Source organism: Saimiri boliviensis, chromosome 2, assembly GCF_048565385.1.
Source record: "Saimiri boliviensis isolate mSaiBol1 chromosome 2, mSaiBol1.pri, whole genome shotgun sequence".
Taxonomy (NCBI): Eukaryota; Metazoa; Chordata; class Mammalia; order Primates; family Cebidae; genus Saimiri; species Saimiri boliviensis.
In genome coordinates, this window is record NC_133450.1 from 106,946,763 (window position 1) to 106,973,319 (window position 26,557).

The 26,557-nt window shown below is 37.2% G+C and overlaps 1 protein-coding gene across 10 annotated transcripts in view; it reads right to left on the minus strand.

The window, feature by feature from the left end:
- LRFN5 (leucine rich repeat and fibronectin type III domain containing 5) overlaps positions 1 to 24,729 on the minus strand; it is a 268,042-nt gene extending 243,313 nt beyond the window's left edge. For 4 of the 10 annotated variants that reach the window (XR_012516371.1, XR_012516377.1, XM_010341120.2 and 1 more), the window contains exon 1: positions 23,051 to 24,706. The gene's annotated coding sequence lies outside the window, so the exon portion shown is untranslated. Of the gene's footprint in view, positions 1 to 23,050 lie in introns of all 10 variants that reach the window. The other 6 variants (XM_074394006.1, XM_010341121.3, XR_012516374.1 and 3 more) reach the window with 5 other exon arrangements.
- Positions 24,730 to 26,557: the final 1,828 nt, after the last annotated feature.

Here is a 26,557-nt window from a genome sequence, read left to right on the forward strand (position 1 = left end):
TAGAGTATATAATACACAATACAAAATTAGAAGTTCTGAGCAAATAATATGGATTGATATTAAACAAATGAGAATCATGTAATCAAAGAACATGTTTTTTTAAGGCCATCATTTCTCAAAAGCAGTCTTCGGAAACCCCTAAAAATGATCAACAATTCACATTATACTTTTGAAACAATAAATATTAACAGTATTCATTGAATTTACATGATCCAACTACCAGTTCAGAAAGGTATCTACATATCTGAAAAATAGTCTTTGCCCTAAAGTGATTTAATTCAGAGGAATATTTTCCTTTAATTTTATTCAACAATTATATAGGTCCTTCCTAGCTCTTCCTATTATTTCTTTATTGATACGAATTTTTTTTCCAGATATTACTCTATGGTAAATCCCTTGCTTAACATTAAAAGGTTCAGAGAAAATCTCTTAGAAAACTGTCACCTATGTTTTATGACATCATTAATGACTTTACACATAACTGAATGCTTCATGTTGATAATATTTTAAACACTTTTCTAAGTACTGGCATAAAATAATTAAAATAAGCTAAATATATCATGTCCTCAAAGATATTAATGCCTGTCTCATATGTAAATAGAAAGATAAATGATTTAAATATAATGTGTGTGACAATGAAATAATGCTGATACAAAATAGCCACTACATAAAAAAAGTAAAGGTCTCAGAAAAACAACTTCTCAAAGATCCTGAAACTGATTCTGCAACTTATGAAGCTACTTTGAAGAAACCCATCTGTGGTCTTACCAGTACATATGATTTGAGTGCAGTATGGGAACTAAGACACATGACACTAACTTCGACTCTGAAGTACTTTGGAATGCGTCCTTCCAAAGGAGATTTTGGAAATCCTTTTGAATAACTAATTAAAGGATGATGATGAAAATGACATTTTAGCAGAATGAAGAGCAAAAAGAAAGACACCAAAACATGAAATAGCTTAGTGTGTTTAGAGAACTACAACCAACTTAGCAATCTTTGGACAATATATATATCAGCTACACTGACTATACAATTAGGAAATTTCATTCAGAGAAATAAAATGGTATTTGTGTAACCTACATAAATAGAGGAAACTTTGAATATCTAAGTGTGTTGAAGAGAGTGAAATGAAGCAAAACAATGACATGATTTTACAAATAAGTAATAGAAACTCTTTCAAGGCAATAAAGATGCAGAGATATGTAGCCCACAAATAAGTAAACATGAAGTTGGTTGAACAGTATAATCCCAGGCTCCTGTTGTTGAATAAATTACCTGATGATACAATACAAGAAACAACTTTAGAGTAGTGAGTTTTTGATTAATGAAGAATACTCTTTAAAGACATTCTCAACCCAGCACTTGAGCCAGAGCAGTATACATGATGTACAATAAAAAGTGGGAAAATTCCCAGAACTTATAGCTGCAGAATGTATTTTTTGCAAACACAGAGACATACGGCATCTTCAACACCTTTAAAGATCTATAAATATCTGCAAATATCTACTTTTTAAAAGCTGCTGCTGATGAATCTAGCCCAACAACTGGATTTCAATAGTTTATGCACTAAATGGGAAGTTAAAAGAATCAGAATGGCAGACCTGACATATACAGGGAGTCCAACATGCACCATCTTTGTACCTCTCGTAGAATGCACTGACAGAAGACACAGAAGAAATTGAGTCTGAGCAGCCACAAAAAAGAATGAGTTCATGTCCTTTGCAGAGACATGGATGAAACTAGAAACCATCATTCTCAGCAAACCGACATAAAAACAGAAAACCAAACACTGCATGTTCTCACTCATAAGTGGGTGTTGAACGATAAGAACACACGGACACAGGGAGGGGAACATCACACACCGGGGCCTGGGAGGTCGGGGGCTAGGGAAGAAATAGCAGGGGGTAGGGGTATTGGGGAGGAATAGCATTAGGAGAAATACCTAATGTAGATGATGGAGCAATGGATGCAGCAAACCACCACCTTGGCACACGTATACCTATGTAACAAATCTGCATAATCTGAACATGTACCACAGAACTTAAAGTGTAATAAATAAATTTTAAAAAAAGAAACTGAGTCTGATGTTGAGATGTCACCTTACACATTTCCAGGACACACTAAGTTACCTGTCTTATCACAGTCCTCACACGTGCAAATTCACTCCATATCTTCAATGCTACTATCCATATCAGACATCAGATTGGAGCTCAACACACTGAATCTATGAATTATTGGGAATCTGATTCCCTTGTAATCTGTACATTCCAACCAGGACAACAATCATCTCTCTCTTGTTTACTGCTAAGTTTTTGTTTGTTTTGAGGCAGGGTCTTATTCTATTGCTGAAGCTGAGGTTCAGTGACACAATCATGGCTTGCTGCAACCTGGCCCTCCTGTGCTCCAGCGATCCTCCCACCTCGGCCTCCTAAGTAGCTAGAACTACAGATGCATGCCATCATACCTGGCTAGTTTATTAAATTTATTTGTAGACACGACGTATCACTCCATTGCTGAGTTTTTAGATACTATCACTCTTATGGCACAGGAAGATGTTTAGCAATAAATATTTGCTGAATTAATAAATCAATGAGTAAAAGGTGCAAAACTTGACAAGAAAAGGAGGATCAGCCTAAAGATAGAAATCTATTATTTTTGCCTACTCTGATGAATGACTTCACTGATAGTTCAGTGAGAAAAAAGCAAGATATTGTTAAGAATAAATGAGGGGGAAAAGAAACTTAAAATTACAGAGAAGATTCAAGAACTCACTGTTGAATAATCAGATTAGCTTAACCTTTACAGAACAGTCTCTTCCTAGAGTTTGTGCCACATATTAAAATAGTTGTCAAAACAAACAAAACACTAACTCAGCATCCTTAAAAGTACCTATCAGTCAAATGTCACTAAAACCTAGAATAATAAATACTAAGAAAATGTAAATTTTCTTAGCTGCAACAAATAAAATGAATTCCCTCAATTATCAATTGCACAAATGTAAACTAAGTACATTTCACTGTTTCTCAAGACAGAAAAAAAAAGTATACAATTTCAAGTGATATGCAAAGATGCTTTAAACCTAGTATTCTTTATCTGAGTCTCTGAAATAACAAGATTGCTTATAGCAGAAAATTGTCACTACAATATTCACTAAGGAATTACTCATGTATGTAATTAGCCCTATTCAAATGTCTCTTCACCTTATACCAGTATAGAAAAATGGACACATAAATAAATTAACATAGAGATAGCCATATCTTTGACCATGTTGTCAACTCCTTTATCATCACTTTTGCATTACAAACATAAACACAGTGTTAGAAAAGTGGAATGGAAATTTCATTTAGAAAGGTTAGGATTTCGTGAAGTCAATGAAAATTTTGTTGGATAACTCCTAGACTCAACTCTATAGCTGCTAATAAATAAGAATCTGGTAAAATCAAACCACTTGACAAAACTACCTAGAGGGATGCTTCAAAAATGGTTTAGTTACCCAAAAGTTTTTAAAAAGGCCCTTGGGAAAACAAATTTTTAATAAAGTTTAATATTTGTGTATGTGTGTTTGCTTTTCTTTTGCTCGTTGCTTGTTTCCCAGAAATGACCTCCTCAGAGGGGGAATTGGGAGTGACTCCTAACAAATATGGAGTTCCTTTTAGGGATAATAAAAACATTCTGAAATTAGATGGTGATGTTGGCTACACAATCTTGTAATTATAATAAACACCATAAATTGTACATGTTAAAATAATGAATTATTTTTATGTGAATTATATCTGAATAAAAAGTTTGAAGATTAGTCTTTAAAAGCTAACCTCCTTAGAGTTCTGCTGTGAAAGTTAAATGTGAAAACTATCCTTTTATACTATTGATCAAGTTTATGTGAAAATGTACAGAGGAAAGACAAGATTTGAATATTCCTTCTGTTGTAGGAATATGACTTGATGCAAATACATTTCTGTCAAAATGAGATAAAATAGTTTTCAAAAGTGTAGTTTCATTCTTCTGTACAAAACCCAAATAAAACGTTTATCCCAGTTAATGTGGAATTCAGTTTTTTTTTCTATTATTAATTTTCTAGAAGAGCATCTTAGCAGAACCTTTTATCCTTTTCATTTGTCTAATAAATTAGAGTAAATTAGAATACATAGTTGTATTATTCAAACATAATCAAAATTACGTTAAAATTTTAGAACAAAATATTTGATATTAACTTAATGATGTAATCATTAATATACAGAGTGAACATTGTGCCAAGGCTAGACATAGAGATGCACTATACAGTCAACATTTCTGTCTCTGTAAACTTAAGACCATAGACATAACTACAGCCTCAGAATGACATATCCTTTATCACATAAGTCAAAAGTTTAGCATTACTTTAATTAAATTAAATGTTCAGGTTCTACAGGTACCACCTCTCCTTCATAAAATTACATTTTAAGTCATGGCAAAAGTTCTCAAAAAAAAAAAAAGTATTTTTGGTGTTTCACACTTGTAGTGAAATTCCCTTTAGTAGCCAGGCATATCACCTGTTGTACATAGCATGAATTACATTATAGATAAGAATGATTGCTAAATTTCTACAATTTATTTATAGAAAATAAATTTGCAAATATCACTGATGTTTTAGTTGGCACATACATATTTAATAGTACAATGAGTAGCATATACTCATTTTCAATCATCATTTAAAAATACTAATACTTAACTCTATTTGACCTACAATAATAATCTCTATTAAAACATATATTTGTTTTTATTACTATGAATTTTTACATAAACAAGGTAAGAGTGTCAAACTCTATAAAAAAGATAAAGCTGCATATCATTTGACACTCCTACCCTAGAACCTCCCACCCTATAAAGTACTACCATCTATTATTTTGCCTATGTATCCTTCCAGAAAATGTAAATTCATAAATGTGCATTTATGTATATCTGAATATGTGTGTGCACATATGTTTCAACACAAAGAAACATTATACCCACAATGGCTTTCATTCTTATGTAATCATGTATTTTCAGCAACTTACTGTATTACCAAAATAGACCTATTTCATTTCATTAAACAGCAGAATAAGAGTGTTAAGAAACCTGCACACCATTGATGAATACTTAGGTTGTATACAATTATTTAATTTTTAATGTGTTTTTGCTGTTACACTTGAGAAAAATGACTTTTAAAAATGATCATTAAAGACCAGTGTATGCTATTTTCTATTGTCACAGAGCAATAAACTTTCTTTTCATTACAGTTTACCTGTTCAACTATGTCTGTGCAATAAATCCAGTGCCACACCTGTATACTATTACTTCTAATGAGGTTGTACTAGTCCATTCTCATGCTGCTATGAAGAAATAACTGATGCTTCGTAATTTATTAAAAAAAGTTTAATTGACTCACAGTTTTGCATCGCTGGGGAGGCCTCAGGAAACATAAATTACAGCAGAAGATACCTCAACACCTCCTGCTTCGTGGCAGGAGAAAGAATGAGTGCCCAGCACAGGGGGAGCTGCTTATAAAGCCAATGAATCTCGTGAGAACTCATCCACTATCACAAGAACAGCACAGGGGAAACTGCCCCCAGGATTCAATTAACTCCAGCTGGTCCTGCTTTTGACATGTGGAAGTAATTACAATTCAAGGTTAGATCTGGGTAGGGACAGAAAGCCAAACCATATCAATGTTGGAGTACAACACAGGGTACTATATGAAGAACAGCAGACTATAATTGTACTATCCTCTTTCATTCATTATTTATTTTTAAACATTCATTAATCATGATGAAGATAATAAAGCAATCTGTATCTTAGAATAACATGAAAAAATACAAGAAAAAAGCATATCTTTAAAGCTGCTTCATTAAAAATTAAACTGGCAATTGATTGCCTATGAGTAGGATATTTTATCTGAAAATAGTCAACTTTTTGCAAATAAGACATAGGAAAAAAAAAGGAACATGAGGGACAGTCTTTATTTAATCCAAGGAGAAGAACAAAGGAAGGGAATGAGAAAATTTATAAATCTTGTAAATGTATGTGCATGTATGTACCCATGGGGGTAAACTGTGAAGAAACTGTTTAAAAAAAAAAAAAAAGCATGATTCAGAACTTGTCCTTCTTTGTTTTTGCTTAGTTGCCTTTGTTTCTTTTAGTCAGACTCTGCACTACAATTAAGGTTTCCAGCAATAATGTAGAGTAATAGTATTTCATAATTCAACATTGCTGAATCAAAATGTTCCTTTAGTCTGTCACTGGTTACATTTCAAGAAACTCAGGGTTATCCCAATTAAAAGCGAGTCTTGAGAGCACTCTGCAGATTCCCAGCAGAATCATACAGTAAATGTTCTCTACCCAAATTGGAAAAGACTCTATTTTTCTACTTTTTGCTATATGCTACTTTTGCTGTTAATCTTCTAGTTCAATGTTTCTCTTCTCTGAAGAATTATTTGAAGAGGCTACAAATGATATAATATTACATTACAATATATTCTTTTTGTTCATAATTATGAACACCCTATTGTTGATTTTAATTAAATAGTAGCAATGAAACCTTCACAAAAGAATAAATTGCAGGAAAATTAACCAGTCATTGAAATTTCAGTCCACATTGATTAAAATGACTAAAAGTATAATGCGTTGGACTATACTTAAATTATTAAGTATTTCAAATTATGTTTTTCTAGTGAAATATATGAATTATGTGCTACTCATGCTAAAGTTAGGAACAGTGGTTATTTCAAAATCTGAATTTCTGAAGCTCAAGGTATTTGCCTCTGAAATATCTTATTTGTAAAGGCCTAGGAACTTTTTCCTTCTTCATAATTCAGGAAATTATTGTAGCATATAAAATTTATTAAACTAGTTACATTACACTAGAGGAAACAGGAACATTAGTTAACCACACTGCATTATTTTCTTCACAGGCTGCCAGCAACTTCCTCCCAAATGGAATGCTGAGTTGTGATTTCACCATAATTAGTTAATAAATTTTAGAGTACTCTGTCCAAAAAATGACTATGAAAAGGGAACTTTCAGATTTCCATCTCCACAATATTGGAGCAAGCAAAATAAATATACAACTTTTAAAGAATGTGTTAGACTTTAAGAAGACTGCCTAGTGCAATTAAAACATAATAATAATAATGTGAGTTGATATTGCCCTACAGTTTTCAATTAAGACTACAGAGTCCGCCGCGCGGTGGCTCAAGCCTTTATTCCCAGCACTCTGGGAGGCCGAGGCGGGTGGATCATGAGGTCAAGCGATCGAGACCATCCTGGTCAACATGGTGAAACCCCATCTCTACTAAAAATACAAAAAATTCGCTGGGCATGGTGTCGCGTGCCTGTAATCCCAGCTACTCAGGAGGCTGAGGCAGGAGAATTGCTTGAACCCAGGAGGCGGAGGTTGCAATGAGCCGAGATCGCGCCATTGCACTCCAGCCTGGGTAACAAGAGAGAAACTCCGTCTCAAAAAAAAAAAAAAAAAAAAAAGAAAAAAGACTAGAGAGTCAGGACTATATATTTCTAATGTTCTCACACAGCTTTATAGCAAAGACACTGAAAACTTATTAAAACTAATTTTAAAACCACTTAATATAGACTGCGTAAACAAGTAACTGAACTATGTTTGAGTCTCCTATAAAACACAGGTGAGTTTGATGACTTTGCTGAGATGCCACGTGGGAACTCAAACACATATAATTTTTTTAAATTCCCAATGTTTTTAGCCCATTTTCATACTACTATAAAGAACTGCCCAAGACTACTAATTTTCAAAAGAAAAAAGTTTAATTGACTTACAGTGTAGCATGGCTGGGGAGGCCTTGGGAAACTTACAATCATAGTAGAAGGCAAAGGGAATCAAGGCACCTTCTTCAAAAGGAGGCAGATATAGGGATTACAAATCAAGATTAGATTCAGGTGAGAACACAAGATCTAACAAAGCATCACAGGAGGTTAATTTTGGCTGTTTTATTCATCAAATGGGAATTATTTATTTATTATACTTTAAGTTCTGAGGTACATGTGTAGATCATGCAGGTTTGTTATGTATGTACACATGTGCCATGGTGGTGGTTTGCTGGAATTCTTTATTCAATGATTGTAGAAATGCTGTGGTCCTGAGAGAAAATTAATGACCCTTTAGCAGGTTGGAAAGCTGAGCTTTAACAGCAGAGCTGAACTTCTGCTGAAACAGAGGCTCTCAAACTGACCTAGCCCTCACCAGGTCAAAGGTTTATTACTTCCTACCAGAAATCAATACAAAATATGGTAGATCATAACTCATTTAAAACTGAGTTTATTTTTGTCTCCTATAAGCTTAAAATTAAATTATAGTACAAAGCTAAAAGGCATTTGATAAGAAAATATAGACTTATCCCTATCAAAAAAGAGTAGGATAAATCACAATGGAGAATTCTATATTTCAGATTATTTAAAAATAGATCATGATAAAAAATATAAAGCTATGATAATTATTCAGTACTTGTATGATCTCTATCAAAAAAAGTTACTTAAGACTTTTAAGAAAAATTATATTTAAGTGCAGGCATTGTCATATTCTCTTATATAATTTTACTATGCTTTATTTCATTTTAAAATGAATAAAAGATGATTATATTTCCACAAACTTGTTTATAATTTATTTGTAATCTTCTTTTAAGGCATGGTAATTATGAATGGTACAATATATAGCATGCATATGAATAGATATTCAGTATTTGATATAAATAGATAAGCTTATTTGAAAGTATTTGTATATTCATACATGTATATGGCTCTTGACTCTTTTTTTTCTTTTCTTTTCTTTCTTTTTTTTTTTTTTCTGCTTCTGTCTCCCAGGCTGGAGTGCAATGGTGCAATATTGGCTCACTCTAACCTCTGCTCCTGGGTTCAAACAATTCTCCTACCCCGGCCTCCTGAGTAGCTGGGATTACAGGTGTGCACACCATGCCCAGCTAATTTTTGTATTTTTAGTAGAAATGGGGTTTTTGCCATGTTGGTCAAGCTGATCTCAAACTCCTGACCTCATGATCCGTCCACCTAGGCCTCCCAAAGTGCTGGGATTACAGGTGTGAGCCATCGTGCCCGGCCTCCCTTCCTTTACTCTTTCATGATAGTAAAACAAAGCTTAGCTTATACAAATATTACAGTTGTGAGCTTCTCAATGAAAAATAGATGCAATTTTATTTATAAAATTCTATTAGATCCAGCCATTTCTAATATTTTACTGCAAAACTGTGGCTTGACAATTTTCCATTTGTTTCCCTAAAATAACAAAACATGCTAAGAAATCTTAAACCAGGAAACATTATTTAACAGGCCAAAATATTAAAAGTTCACTAACGGTATAATGGCTTTTGAATTTCACGAGGGACAGAAAAGCGGCATCTCAGATAAACTATTTCTGAAAGAAAGAAAAATAGACATGGATGGAAAGAGAAAGACAGGACAAGAAGAAGGAAAGGTTAAATATATCAAATAATGCATTGATTCTTTTCAACCAAGTTCAGAGATGGTAACATGCCCCAAGTCAAACAACTAGGGCTGAAAATAATCAATTTAAGGATCTTTGTTATGACTACTAGGAATCGATTTCTGTCTTCCACTTTCTCTCTCCCTTCCTTTCTTTCATGGTCTTTCTCCATCTACCTTTGGACATATTGTTATGATGCAAAGTGACACTGACCCACCTTTCCAAATCTGGGAAAGGAATCAATGGAAAGAAATTAGAGCTGAAAGTTGGATCCAGATTTTTCAACTTTTTAAATATTGAGTCAAGCTATGCCTGAAGATAATCCTGAAAGTGGTTGTCTGAACAAAAAAATTCCTTTGCTGCCGAGACAATTTGGGTTGCATTTTTTACTTCCTGCTAAATGAGTTCTAAGTGATACAACCCTATTTTTCATCCTTAATTCTAGATACTGAAACCAGAAATGTTCTGTTACATGCAAGTTACAGAACCTGAACTCCAACAAGCTTGGGACCATCATATGATTCCACCTGACTCACTCTTATTTCACATCGTTCACCTGTAGGTGTCAACTCCTCCTGGGACTGCTTTATAGTCAATTTATCATTTCAGTTTAAAATGGCAAAGCATATCTTCAAATTACTATTGTTAGCACCAATTCAGCAACAGTGAGTGCTAACTCTATTTAAATTCAGCTCACATAGTTTATCCACTTAAGAGTCACTAATAATCCTACTATACCAATTACCCCATTCAAGAAAGTTTTGTGTTATGGGCTTTGAATCAGTTTGAGAAACTTGATACTAACTTCTTATTCCCAATATAGATTGTATTTCACACAGGGGATATAGGGACACAGAGTATAGAAATAAATCTTCAGAATGATATGACATTGTTTTTCCAAGGTGTTTCATATTTCAAAAATTAGGATCCTTATTTTTGTGTATCACAAATGTTACAAAATACTATCATTAAAAGTATGAACAACAATGTAAGAGGTATTGACTATAAAAAATGAAATTAGTTTCCTTTTACTGGTACATACAAATAAATTCTAGTGTTTTGTAGCCACATTCAAAAATCAATATTTATTTATTAATGTACATATCAATTCATGTATTTGACCAGCACCTCCTGAATACACACTTTATACCAAGAGTGATATATTTCACTTAAACTTCCTGTCTTGGTTTTAAATTGTCCTTGAATCTGCTTCCTTTGTTTAACATAGGAAGACAATAGAGATAATAATTTATTCCATGTTTTCAAAATATAATGGTATAGATAACACTTAGAATTGAAGAAAAAATTGCTTTTCCCAACATTATTGGGAAAATTTGGTCATTAATTACACATATTAATTTGTCCATTTATTTTGATACCAATAAAATAATTTGTGCAACAGTCATACACTCACATAGCTATTTAAACAATATTTTAATTTTCAATTTAACAAAGAAATATAACTATTAAAGAGATGGACATCAATGGGAAAAAAAGTTACACAAATTAGTCTAAACTACTATATGGTCAATTTTCCCAAATAGAAAACAAAATCAAATTACTCATCTCTCCTCAGTTCTTCGAACATGTCCTTAATAAGAGGGTCACATATACCCCAAAACCAATTGTATACACAAGCCCCTTCCAAGATACTTTAACCTACATTTTGTGTTTGTGACTTTACATATTTTTTTCTTTAAAGTATTTCCTAAATTGTATTACTTTAAAACCCCAAGCCACCTGGATTTGTCCTGCCTGTTAGAACCATGTTCCAAAGACCATACGTTAATTGAAACATTGCTTTTATAATATTATCCCAGTTAGTGTAACAATGTTTAGTTACTATAGATCTGTAGAAAACTTTGCTTTTATTTTAATTATATTTTTAAAATTTCTTTATCAATCTTCAAGGAAAATTACTGCCTTGATACTATTTTATAAGATTCCTTTGTCTTATGTCTCCATAGAATAAACTGGAAATAGACTTGAAAGCTGAGAATCTAATAAGGCCAAATACTACAGTCTAACAGATGTATTTTTGTAAAAGAGTCATCATGTTATGTATAAAAATATTTGTAATTATTCTTTACATTCAATTGTAATTTTCTCACTTTAGATATATAATAATTGCTAGCGATGTTTGAGCATTCCATTACTTGCCAGTTGATGTGTGAGTTGCTGGGCATACATTATTTCACTGCCTCCCCACAACAGCCTTTGGGATGATTACCAACATTAGCCCCATTCTACAGATAAGTAAACTGAGAAATATGCTAAGAAAATCAGTGTTTATGTACTGTATGCAATATACAAAGTGCATGTAGTGTGTATGTGTGTGTGTGTGTGTGTGTGTGTGTGTGTGTGTATATGTATATGTGTGTGCACACATATTTCGGTATACATATATTGCTATTTGTGGCATATGGAACTTGTTATTTTAGAATTTACTAGTGGAAATTTCAAATAAAAATCATAACATAACACTACTTACTTTACATTAGACTCTAAGATCACAGTAAGAAGTACCAAAAAGAAAATATACATGAAATATTTTACATTCAACATAATCCAGGGATGTTTTCAATCCATAATTACAAAACACTTTTGAAGAAAAATACCTTTGAAGAAAATATTTAAGTGAATGTGGCATGCATTTTCATGTACCCTTTCACAAATATATTTCTTTTACTAAAAATACAAACACTGAAGTCAAATATGCTCATTTTAATTATGTATTTTTTGCCAATAAATAATTATCAGAAAGTTATGAAATTATCATTTTAATGTCCTATGACCTATGCCCTGTACCTTATTATACCTGTAATAGTATGTCAAATTCCTGTAGTTTGATCCATAAATTAGAATATTATTAAACAAAAGGAGGTATATATCAAGGCCCAGAATAAAGTAATTGTGCAATCTAGGTTTAATTTACAGAAGAAATGAATAGTAAATATGAATCACCAAAAAATAATTAGAAGATAAAATGAAATCTTGGAGAAATGGCAAAATATCTCACTAAACTAAAACAAGCCCAAATGCATCCTGTAGGAAAAAAAAAAAAAAAAAAAAAAAAAGCTAATTTTTCCTTGGGTTTTAGGTGAATAGTATGACTCCTAGCACAAGAGGACAACTTTTTAAGAGAAGTTTCTCTAATGCAATGATAAGTCACTACATTATAAATTAGACAAATCAAAATTACTTATCACGTACGTGTTAGGAAATATTATAGAAAAAGTTACCCACTGAGAAATCAGCAAACATTTCCTAAGATGTAAGAAAAGAATATATTCTGCCTCAAAAATATATGAATCCATGGATTCAGTGGCATCATGCTTAGCTATAGTAGATATTTAACAAATATTTGTTGAAAGTATTTTTTTTTTAAAAGACAGCTAGGCTTTCCTTTCAAAGAGGTATGTTGGTTGGCTATGTCTCAGAACCTAAGATAGGTGTCTCAGTTGTCTATTCTGATTCCGTAATTTTGTGTCTCAAAGTAACAACCATTATTTGTGGGTCAGCAATTTGGGCTGGCTTCAGCTGGCTAGTTCTTCTGCTGGTCTCACCTGGGGTCAATCTTGTGACTACAATTATCTGGAGGTTCAACTATGTGTGAATGTCTGGCTATTGGAGCTGGCTGTTGGACAGCCCACTTGCCCTCAGCAGAGGAATTCATGTTTCTTCACATAATGGTAACATCTTTTCAAAAGAACAAGACTAGAAGCCACATGGTCTCTGGAGGATTAGGCTTGAAAATTAAACTATATCACTTCTGCAATCCCTGTTGTTCAAAGCAAGTAAAAAGGCCAGACCAGATTCAAAAGGAAGAGAAACACACATCTATTCTTGATGAGAAGCACTGCAATAAATCTGTGGCCATTTTGACTTCACCTCAAGAGATAACAACGTAACTTACAGATAAGAAAACATCAGAGGGCTTATTCTGGAAAAGATTTGTCCTGAAAACAGGTCTATCTAGAATTAAGCCCAGAATTTCACTGCCCATTATCAAGCCCCTCTGTCATAGAAATAATAGCAGTGATTCAAACTCAGAAATTGAGTTTATCAAGTGCCGTCTTTTTGGCCCTCTCTCAAAGGGAAAAGGTAACAGGAGTAACACCTGAAGCACTCCTTAAGAGCATCAACAGCAGTCTACACAAATAACACAGCAAAAGAAGTGAGTGGAAGGTAGGGTATGGTGAGACAAATGCCAGGATGTTAATGATGGACAGAATGATCTGTATGTTTCATCCCATCCTGATACTGCAGTATGTTCTGATTGTTTAGCACTAGGAAACATGTTAACCTGAAAATGTATTTATTACTTATAGCATACCAATCCATTTAAATGGTTGGCCAGTCACTCTTGCATATGGGAACTGAAAATTAAAGAGCAAATCACCCAAAATGGCACATCTGGGTGTCTATTTTATCAAAAAGTCTTTGTATGTATGTATATCCCAGACTCAGGATGCAATACCTTCTCAATATAAACAACTGCAGAATATCCTAGTGGATAAAGTGTTTTTATACATATCCAGATATAAGACATGGCAATTCATAGAGTATCATAACCACATGAGAAACTAAAAATAGGATATATGTTCAGAGGATGCTCATCATCCTTGCAGAAGATTAAAAATGTGTTTTTTGTAATAATCAATGAAAAACAGCCATAAGCAGTAGGAGAAAAGGGAAATCCCCTAGATGTAGCCAACAGAGCATCTTCTTTAGAATAAAAAGTGTTTGAATTTAAGTCTAGCCCTATCATCATAACTGTATAATCACGGACAAGCAAATTAACCACCCTGTGCCACAATACGTTTCTCTAAAAAATGGAAACAATCATGAAAAAGCTGTAGGGTTATTGCATAGAGTAGGGAAAGGTAGAAATCTACGTGCCAGGAAAAGACCACCTTCTCAGAATATTATGAAGATGATGCTGATGATGATCACCATCATCATCCATTATATATTATCCAAGTTATATTAGCATCTTTCAGTGCTGTCCTCATCAAATACACAGAAAGCTCATGTGCTTGTCTCAGAGGATGAAGCCTTAGACTTTTATTGAGCTCCAGGTTCTTACTTTACAAACATAACTAAAAATCTTAATATTTTCTTACTAAGTTCCTATTAGGAAGTTTAAAAGGAAAGCAAGTACATTGACCAAAAAAATGGCTATATAAGAGCAAAGAAAATCAAAGAAACACTTTACAGTAAAGACAGAAAGGATAAAAGAAGGGGCAACTTTATAAACTGCCTTAAACATGTCTTGGATTGGTCCCCAAGGATTGTCTACAATCACTAACTACAATAAATGAATCATTAAGAAAATAATTATGTTTTGATGTGTTATGTTGATCTTGACAACTATTTGAATTCACATTAAATGTAAAACTTTTAATAATTTTTAAGAAGGATGCCTAAAGAGAAAACATTCAAGACTATGGATAATATGGATAACCAAAAGACTCAGTCTACAAAGATACTTAGTCAAGAAGGTTTACATGTCATTTTCTTCTGTGTTTAAATTATTTTCCCCCTTTTTTAGAAATTAGATAACCTGATACAGGGGCTGAGGAAGCTGCTAGGAGCTTAATCATCAATTTTATTAAATAATGGAGGAGGTAACAAATATTAATTTAGTAAATACTCTAGAGATCAAGAGCATTAGAGGAAAAGGTGTGAGAATGTCACCAAGACTGATTCAGGACTAGGGCTACTCTCTGAAATAATATTTATTTCTCACTCTAGATTGCAACTTTTCTAGAGTGGCATCTGTGCTATTTTGGCTTCTGTGACTCAAAGGAGAAATGGTTACCAGAAAATCCAAGTATGCATTAAATGTCAAATAAATGTTGGTTAGAGGAATTAAAGAAAGGGCTTGAGTCATTCTTGTTTAGAACAGAGAGATCACGATGCAGTCAGCCTATCATTTTAGTGTAAGGTGAAAATTTACTCTTCTTGTGTTGCTCCATTTCATTGTTGTTCATATTTATTATGAACAATAACATTAAAATATATCAGTGAATTTTCTCTCATTATTTAGTGGAAAAATGTAAGTAACTTGGTCATCAGGAGTAAATCACATGATCTGACTATTTGAAGTGTCGACTCCTAACAGCAAATACGTTTAACCCTGTGATCAAACTTGGCTTGACCATTTGTCACATCTTGAAGAGGTATACTTAAAATGTGTAATTTGATTGTCATTCAAAAGATAAATGCTTGAGAGGATGGATACCCCATTCTTCATGATGTGCTTATTTCACATTGCATGGCTGTATCAAAACATCTCATGTACCCCAGAAATATATACACCACTACTTGCCCATAGAAATGTTTTTAAATAATTTTTAATTAAAAAATAGTTCTATATGTTAAGAACTCCAGTGTCTTGTTACGTCTCAGCAGGAAAGAAAACATTGGTCAAATTGTAACATCTAAAATGAGTGCAAGCTGAGGAGTTACAGCATTTTCTTGTTTTCTCTGCTCCAAAACCAAGAAAGTAATGGTCCTGCTTAACTCGACAGTAGTCTACCCACGTGGGTTGTTGGCATGCTTCAGTGTAAAGCTGGATAATAAATGAAAACCTTCCAGAAGAAGGTGATGATGAAGACGAATGATAGCTAACATTTAATGACAATTCAAGGAAAAAGGACTTGAAATCATGATACATTGAAAACTGTCCGAAACCAGTTTCGGGCCAAGATATGTTTAGTCACAAGCACAGCAATTGTGGGTTGGAAATTTCAAGGAACTCAGTGCAAACACTTGAAGTACTATCATTAGGAATTAGACTTGTGTGCCTCCTTCTACCACATTAAAAACAATTAGAAGCTACAAGGTGCCAGAGTTCTGGCTCAAGTTAAAGGAGAAAATTATAATACATTTATATAATAATGAAATAATCTATTTTAATTGGAGTGAGTTTGGAATCTCTAAAGTTACTGAAGCTTAGTCAAGATGACCACATAGCAGAGATGCTTTAAAAAAATTCAAGACTGAATATATACATCAGGAGAACTTACAAGTTGCCGAATCCATGTCCATCAGAGATTAAAGTGAATATAAATGTGAACATCTTTGGGTAAGTCATGCTCTCTCCAGTGTATTAAAGATATACCCTATGATTTCTTAAACTCAGCAAGATTTTCTGCTTTACATCTTCTTCCTGGTTCTTGAAGAATATGACTCCTGGTCTGATGAGCTTTTGAAGCCATACAATTATCACCTCCTTTATGGTTTCCCTAACCATGCTCATGCTAGCTAATGATGAAGTGATCATGGTAGTGGTGGTAATGATAATAACAATCAGGTACCTAATGAACTGTATCACTGAAACCTCCAGACAGCCTGATTGCATATGTCATATTACTAGCCCCACTTCCTAGATGAGGATTCTGATGCTCTGAGAAGTTCAAAAACTTGTTCATGGCTATACAGGGCTGAGACCAAGGATGGTAGAATCCCATAGTTTCTTTTTCTAACTACTGCACAATACAATCCCTATAAAACAAAGCCATGATTTCTTATTTTATTCTCTCTTCCCTACTACAAAGCACAGAACACCAAAATAGAACTAATGGTTTCAGTTAATAAATTACTTTCAACTTTCTGCATTTATTTAAATTTTTAATGTTACTAAGAAAATAAGTTATTGAGGTCAGGACCCAATGTCCAGTTACAGATTGTTAAAGTGCCTGACATTTGAACAGTCGATATATAGCAAATATCCTAAATAATTCCTAAAAATGACTTTAAAGTTTTCATTTAAAGTAGGGGCTATTTTTATTGAGTGTGGGATTCCAAATTCAAATATCTGTGAATATTAATAATATCAAGATATCTAACTACATAAAATAAAGTATATGTACTACTCATGTAGTGATCAATGCTGCCATATAAATTATATTTTAATGCTGCTATATAAATGACTAATCACTAATAAAAACAAGTGCAAATAAATCGTTCAAAAACTTAACAAATCTTCACACCATGAAAAAAATAATAAAAGGAGACCTAATTAATAAGAAAAGTACCATATCCTATACTTCCAAAAGAGATAAGAGAAAGTTAAGTTTTATAGAATGTAGTTGATATGTCCCTACTAGTAAATCACTTGAATGCAAATATTCTATAACTTGGGAGATGATACCACTAAAATCCATGAAAAACTTACCTAAAGATAGAAAATAAGGAGTCAAAATGAAGACTGCAATCAAGAAAGAAACTAAAGGTTGTCCTTCAGGGCTCTTTAGCACTTCCTCAAAAGAGCAGCACAGGGTGGAGTGAAAATAGACCGAGATAAATGGCATTGTTTAGGCTTCCATTCCTGATTAAATATACTATTTCTGATTCAGCATCTATTGAATGATTTAGGGCTTTTTTTGTTTTTCTCTAAGAATTCAGAAACTGCTCTCAGTTTGTTAAAAGTATGCTAAAACCTTAATCATTTATCATATTGCTACTTTTCTAGTGTCTTTTTTATTGTAAAATCTAAAATAGATTCAATTTTCTATGAAAATTCTATAATTGTTTTCCACAAGGATTATAATACCTTTTTGAAATATTTCTTGGAAGATATTTTAGAGCAATACATTATATATATGTTCCCACAAAGAAAATGCAAGAACAGTGTGAGCTTTAAGTTTTGACAGATTTATTCTGTAAAAAGATATATTTTCTTATTTTATTTTAAGATCTGGGATATATGTGCAGGATGTTCAGGTGTGTTATAAAGGTAAACATGTGCCATGGTGAGAATGTAAATTAGTTCAACCATTCTGCAATACAGTGTAGTGATTCCTCAAAGACCTAGAACCAAAAATACCATTCGAAATCCCATTACAAGGTATATGACCAAAGAAGGACATATTTTTTAAGAAGTACAAAATTTGTCAATTGAAATTTTCCTGCCAATGTGACCATGTAACTTAACAAACATTGGCTATAAAAACCAATTTCTGAGAAATATTACAAATTTATAGTTTAGACAATAAATTCTTTTCATGTTGTTTACTTGAAATCAGTGAAATGACAGAGAGCAGAGTTATATAAGCATGTAATTCCATTGTAATTTTTATTACTTATTAACTAACTTCATAATTAGCATTAAATTATGTCATGTAAATTTCTTATATAAAAATAAATTATGTTTAGCAAAAATCATTTTGTCAACATAGTATCTTTCACAACAATATGATGAAAAAGCTTAAAAGTAGCTCTGGCTATATTTGAATTACATTCTTATATTTCTGTCTTCTGTTATATGAAACTGGAATTTTCATAATAACATGCAATTTATGTTGGTAGAGCATAATAAAAATGGTTCACCTCTAAAGGGAATAGCCTCAATAATTATGAACATAATACTTCTTAATTTCACCATGCACATACCATGTAATGAACAAATTATACAGCCTTAGGTTCTAAATAGTTCTCAATGATTGAAGGATGCCAGGGGAATAAAAATGTGGGCTCTAGAACTAGAATAAGTAGTCTCACTCTCAAGGCTTGTTGAACAAGGCAGAGTATGCACATGTGTATCGTTGGAATAATTTAGCAAAATTATCTTCTAGTTATGTATTCTAGGGGCCCACACACCTATAAGGTCCAAATTTCTAGTTTTACTCTTCAAAAATACGTAAAACATAAAATGCTTATACTATATACGAAATCCTGAAGATAAAGTCAATATGTTACATTTGTAAGTAAACAGAAAATAAAAATCACTGAAATAAGCTAGTAGGTTAGCCAGTTAAACCTTTAGGAAGTTTCTGGTAGCTTCCTTTTTCCAACCTCAAAATGGGCAATAATATTATTAGCAATCTTATTTATGATAATTTATTTTTAAATAGATAATTTAGTAGATATTATGTAGTAGTTTCATGGAGAGGCAGGAATATTGTTAGATATCTGTAAGCATCTCATCCCAACCATACAAGAACACAGCAATAGATCAGCAGAAAGCAAGATCTCAATTTCACCAGCAAGAAAACTCAGCAAAACTACTAAGCCAAAAGTGCTTCAAACAGCAAGAACCAGATCACTGATTTAAATGGACAAAGGAAAATGACAGTCATTTATGAAAAGATGAAAGGGTGATAAAACATGATATGACATATGATTATCATTTAAACACCAATGTCATAACCAGATACTGCTTTAACACCCAGAATCCATTTAATGACAGAGGAGACAGAAATAACTGAAGAGGGAAGAGGGTGGGGGAATTCTCCCAGAGGTAACTACAGCTCTTGCTATCCTCTCTTAAGAAAAAAGAAAGAAATCACTTCTGGCTGGTATCAGTCAGAACTAAATCTTTATGAACTTCTCCCAGAACACCAGCACAGGAATCTCATATTTCAAAAACAAGGTGTGTGTGCTCGTATACACATTGCATCTATGAGGGAAGGAGAGAGATATGTGAAAGAACAGAAGGCTGGTGTTCAAGGTCATTCTCCTCTTGAAAAGAGAAAGAGAATAAAATGACTAAAAGAAATGATCCAGGGCACAGGAATCAAGCGGCAACTTCTTTCCACCTATCTGCTTATGCCTGTTCTTATAGATACCCTATTGTTCTGTTCCTATTAATAACTAAAAGAGGACTTACAAAGATGGAGGCTTTTTGTTGGAAATTTCCTATCAATATCTGACAGTGTTAACTCATCAGTGAGCCAGGCCAGTGAGTGAAGCTAGCTCTGTCTAAAGATGATTCTTAACAAGAACAGTGGACTCAGATTTTCAAAGTAACTTGTACCCTTTCCATTTTTCCAGAAAAGGGAGAAGAAAAAGGCAGCAGAAATCTTTTCCCCCACTTTAGGAACTTCTGTCCATGCAACCTTGTATTAGGAGCTCTATTTAGTTATGATCTTTAACATAACTCTAATCTGCACCGATGAGTGACATTTTCAAGCATGCATCACACCATCATCTATGTTTAGGTTTCTGAGCATTCAGCATCCATTTTAATGCATTTGCTTTACCTTCCCTGACGCTTAGGGTGGAAGAACAAAACTTAACCTGCAAAAGATTTCCTTAGTGGGAAAAGGCCAGAAGAAAGTGAAATGAGGTGGGAGGTGGTGAAAACACCTTATTTTCCAAGTACCTATATTCACCAGCATTTCTTTTTCCTTGGGCACTCTCTAGATAGGTATGACTTATTTGCTAACAAATATTGTAAGTATGATATCAATACTGTTGCAATAGTATTCTGGGGTAATTTGGGGAGGGAGACAAAGAAGTATCGCTGTCAGACGTTTAGAATAAACAAATCAGATTTGTTTAAGATTATCTGAGTAATAGGAGGATTAGAAGTAAATTCACTAAAAAAGAAAAAATTAAAAAAGAGAAGATATGAAGAAAAAATCCTTTTTAAATTTATTCCCAATTATCTGTTATCTTTCATTTATTTCATTAATCTAGGCCATTTCTCTCTTTTTTCATTGGTTCTCACAGGATGAAGTTCTGTTAAAGTTGAGATATCTTCTGTATCATCCCTTGGTTCTCCCTGGAGCTTGAAGTCACAAAGCAAATCTGAATAGTGTCCCTTCTGTCCTCCTCTTTCACGTTTATTGGGTACCAGGTGGGGGTTGGAGGTTAGTTGACTTTACAGAGGTGTTTCGACTGGAAACAAAACGGGTATAAATGACCTGATCAAACCCAGAGGGAAGGGGAGAAAGAAGAGCAAATGAAAATCCAGGAAACACACACTTAGCTTCAGGATTTTAATCCTGATAAATCATGGAGCATTTGAATATTAGGACATTTTTGTAGCCAGCTTTCCTTCCATATTCTTGAATATTCATGGGGGTTGGGGAGAGAAAGAGAGACAGAGAAAGAGAGAGAGAGAGAGAGAGAGAGAGAGAGAAAGAGAGAGAGGATTTTGCAGGCAAAGGCAGGTCACCACCGCCCTCAATGCTCTTCTGTGGCTGTGGGCATCTCCCTTCTCTCACATCCAGGCGGCCACCTCGGCCACGATCCGCTTGCTGTCTGCCAGGGGGTCCTCTGAGCTCTTCCGCCCCGCCCCAAAAAAGTGTCAAAGCCAGCCTGCCAGCTGCAGTGGCAGAGCCCAGCCCCCAAATCCCGCTGAATTCACGGCCTTGCAGCACCCCCAGCCTGCGAGGGCTGCAGCAGCAGCGGAGCCCAGACTCGAGGAGGAGCTGGGGACGTCAGCGCGCAGGGACAAGCAGAGCAGCTATGGGCCAGCTCGAAGTCTGCAAATGCCATCATATGGATATCTATAGAAACGCAGCGAGTGGGGGAAAATCAGGCAGCGCCCGTACACTTTCTAAGCGGCTTTAGCAAAGAGAGCCCCCGCGCCCCAGCAGCCCCCGTCACTGCCTCCCGGAGCGAGGCACCCTGAGCTTGGCTGGGCAAAATCCTCCGCTGAATGTAGCCAGTAACCAGCTCCCAAAGGCGGGAGACAAACGAACACTCCTTAGCTAAATTATTCAGACCGTCTTCATTACGGAATAAAGCATTGATGAGACTACTTTGGAAGTGCTTTATCTTGTTAATTCTAATGTTTTCAGGAAGGGAGTGAAATTTTCCTTTGGCGGCGGGCGCTGAGATGAGACGAAAGGGAATTCAGGGGAAAAAGGTGCTAGGGTAAGGGGCTTTGTAAGTTAACTAAATTTGTTGCGCTTCAGCCTGTCCTGGGAATCTCCTTTTAACATATCAGACCCAATATGTTAATTAGGCCGTAGCAAATCCAACCTGCTCCTTGTAAATCAAGGCATCAGGAAAAAAAAAAAAAAAAAATCAAAATACCTATTATACAGAGACAAAGTAAAACACACACAAACAAAAAAACGCGCACAGTAGCCCCTCTCTGTGACGGAGACAATACAGCTGGAGAGGATGCTGGGTGGTGGCTATCGTTTTAGCCTGGTTCTGCTAGATATAAAAATGACTTCTTTCAAGGATTTATTCTGCTACATAAAAGCACGCCCTGGCAGTTAAACACCATATCTCAAGACACACACCCGTGGCAAAATATTCCCTTTCATGCAAACCAAGTTCCAAGAAAACTCCATTTCCAGTCAAAGTCTCCAGATGCGTAATTTACAACTACTGAAAAGATCTGGCAAGCTCCTCCACAACAAGGAAAGGAAAACAACCTGGCACCAGAGGTAGAAAAGTGTAAAAAACATCTTTGGCTTAAATGATGGGTGAAAACCAAACACCCACTCACACTCCACAATCTGGAGAGGGTTGGGTACCAAATGGTCCGTGGCAACCATAGCCTGAAGGAAACACAGAATTTTGATCTCTGGCATCTTCAGACAGGTTCCACACGCCTAACTCTCAAAAAATATCCTCAGGGTGGAGCACAACCATATTCCCAAAGCATCCACTACTAGATTAAGTGCTCAGGTATAGATTTATATTTCACCTACTAGAAATTGTATTACAAAATCACAGAGCAGGCGCCCTTGGATATCCAACCCTTCCCAATGATTTTCAAAACATTAATAAGTAAAGTAGGCTGCAATGCAGATAAGACACTAGAAACAAGATCAGAAGGAAATTGGGTGAGGCGCGTAGTGGTTGGCTTGTTACCTGGTGCCTCTAGGGGAAAAGACGGTCGTAGGAAGACTTTCTGCCTGCAGGTACAATCCCGACAAGGTGGCTCCAGGTGGCTTTCACAGTCGTACGCGGGTCTAGCTCGTCACTTCGCTGCCCTTTGCCATAGCTCAGCACCCGCATCCTAGGGAGTCGGAAAGGCGGCTCCTGACACTGCCGCCGCTGCCCGCAGGTCGCGCTGGGTGGGGGATCCGCGGCAATCGCCCCATGAAACCCGCGGCTCCGCGCCTGGGGAGCGGGCAGAGGCAGGGCGGCCGCGCACGCACACACAAGACACGCTCACACTCACACACTCGTACCCAGGCGCGCGCACTTGCACTCACACTTGCACACTCACACCCAACGCTGCACCGGGAGGAAGGCAGCACGGAGGGAAGCAGTCCTTCTCACGAGTGGCTTCGAAGCCCACCGGACCGCGGGCAGCAAAGAGAGCGTTCTCGCATAGCCGTTTAATCACGTTTCCTTCAAGTTCTCCTCCAACCCGAATCCACGTAATTCAAGAGCTGGTGACATTTTGGTGGGGAGGAGGAAGCCGGGAAAAGGCTGCGGAAGAGTGAGGATTATGTTAGGCAGTTTGATAAGCAATCCTCATTACCTGTTTTTTTCTTTTTGTATAGCAAAGCAGCTCGAAGGGCTGAACTTTTGGCTTCAAATGCTGTGGAACAAAACGTAAATATCCTTGTAGCCAAGACGAGAAAGTGTAGATACACGGAAACAAGAGGGCTGCAAGACCCTCTCTTGACCTTGTGATGTACCTGGAAGCCGGTTAATACTGGCGCTTTCCAAGCTTCTGGGTAAAGTGATCCACACACCTGGGTCCACAGCCCAGCAGCCGCTCTAAATCCAGCCAGGAAAATGGGTCCGGGCGTCCTCAGAGCTCTGCAAGAACCTGGGCATGAAGGGGCATCGCCGAGTTAACACATTCTGGGCAGTTGGATAAAAGACAGTCAAATGCATGAGATAGGCGCGCGCGTACACACTCGCGCGCACACACACACGCAGCTAGCTGGAAAGCGGCTTACAAAACACTAGAGACATGCCAAGATGACTTGAAAAGGTAGCCAACATCCAAGATCTTTCCGGAAAACAGAAGGGCCAGCAGGGAGGTTATCAAAGTCTTCTCAAGTCTTTGAATTTTTCATCTCTCCTGTGAGTGTGTCTGTGTATTTCCAGAAGGTTTCGTCGGTCTGCCCCACCCCCGTCCAGTTGCGCTTTTTTTTTCCCCTGATATAACCGACCGTGCAAAATGGATTATATGGGTGGGTTGTGCTCACAGCCCAGAGCTCCCCAAAGTCAAGAATCCTAAGGGAGCAGCCAGCTGCGAAACAATTCACACCCTCAAGGGAAGAAGGAAAAACACGCGCAAACACAAGCACACACGCGCACACACATACACAGTCCTAGGTTGGGGCAGCTCTGCACACGCTCACCGCTTCCCTGCGCGCGGCTGCACACAGCGCCCCGCCCGCTGGCCACCGCGCTGGGGCGAGTCCGCAGTTCAGGCGCTAGGCGAGCGGCTGAGGTCTGGGGCGGTGGCCGCTGCCCAGGCGGGCCGGGGAACCGGGCTTCCCAAGGCGGCGTGTGCGGGCAACCGCGGCCTCCTGGCCGAGTGGAGCTGAGCCCCGCGCTGCAGCATGGAGGCGGCGGCGGCGGCGGCGGCGGCGGCGGGCGCGCGGCCGTCAGCTCGGCCCGCGCCGCAGTGACGGGAGCGGCCGCGTCGGCCAGACCCAGAGAGTCCGCAAGACCCTGGCCCGGGCCGCTTAGCTGCTCTCAGCCCTAGCGCCTCCCAGCCAGATGTGTTCCAAACCGATTTATCCCGGGACTCGGAGAGGGCCGGCAAAGCGTCGGGAAATCCCCAGGCTGAGCAGGCGCGGGGGCGTTGCAGGAAGGGGGAAGGGAAAAGGCAGAAAACCTGGAGGACGAAGGCGAACTTCCAGGGGCGTCCCCAGCCTCCTGCAAAAGGGCAATTTGCTGGTCGCCCACTTCCTCGCGGTTACGGGATAGAAAATCGTCACTGAGTCAAGCTTCCGCTGCTTAGGGCGGTGGGAAAAGTCATTAGCTATAACACGCCGGAAATTTTGAGGAAAGCTACTGACTTGGGGGTTTCAGTCATCTGATGCAAGCTTCCGCTGTCCCCTTAGTTGTAGGTGGTGATTTGCTTACTAATCAGATGGGAGCAGATTCTGAAAAGAACATTTACATTTGAGAATCAACTCAGCTTAGCATCAGACATTACGAATACTGCAGTTGGTCCCATTTTGGTAAGTCAAAGGCAGAAAGGGAGCCTAACAGTCCTCATAAGCCAGGCTTGGTCTCTAAGGTCACCGGCACAGACGCAGGGTCTAAAGCAGAAGAGAGGTGCGACTGGAAAGGAGGTTAGACACGGCCCTGTGGGAGTGGATCTGCCCGGAGCCCTCGCCTGGTTTTGCTTGAGACTCCGACAAGACTCCCAGTGCTTCTCTCCCCGACCCTAGCCCCACTTCCTCCAGCCTGGAAAAGCCAGTAAGCAAAGTTAATGCTTTCTTCTAAGAACTCCTTAGTGAAATCTTGCTGTTCCTTTCTGCTAGAATCCTGAAACCCTTCCGTTTTTCGTTGTGGGTTCACCAGCACGTGGTCTTCAGACACTGCACGCACCTTCACTCTCAGCTCTGATCCTAACCAGCCAAGACACCAGTTTGTACCCAAAGGCTATGAAAGAGTAGGAAGTTGCAAAGGGAAGCTGGCTAACAAGGACTTCTGGCCTACTTGTCAAAGGCTCACGCTGATGGCCTCGGTGGATAGGGAGCTCTTTCATTTTATTCCAAAAAGAGCTCTGCCAGGCATTACCATTGCCTTGCAGGTGCACAAGCGCGCGTATACTCGAGCACAAGCATGGGTTCATTCCAAGCGCGCACACGTGCACCCATGCGTAAGGAAGACCCACACAGCTATCTCCGGGAAGAACCTGAAAAGTGCTTTAGGTGGCAGCTGATCACTTCTTTCTTTCCTCTGCTCCCAGTCTCTGCCCCTGATGCTCCCAGTCCAATCCTGGGCTTAGGAATCCAGTCAAGCCACGTCTGGCTGCTTTGTTCCAGAGAAGCGCGGCTCCGGGGACTGCACTTCCAGCCTCACAGACCCCCTCCAGGTCGCCGAGCGGCGCCAGATCCGGGGCTCCAGGGTCTCCGCGGGAGCTTAGGAAGCTCAGGATCCAAGTCGGCGAGCTGGAGAGCCAAAGTCCGCGCAGCTTGGGGACTGCGCAGCAAGACCAAAGAAATAAACCAAAGGGACACCACGGACAGATGTACCAAAGGACACCACTGACTTCCAGGAGGGTCTCCGCTAAAGCCATCAGCGTTTTCCTTGTAGCTTTCTGTCCCTCTAAGTGGAAAATTAAGGTTTCTGAGAAGTCACGGAGAGAATCTGCAGCAAACTGAAGCCACAGACTCCGGAGGCACAAGGAGAAAAAATGCTTCCATCCTCCTTTCACTTTAAACTTGATAGCTT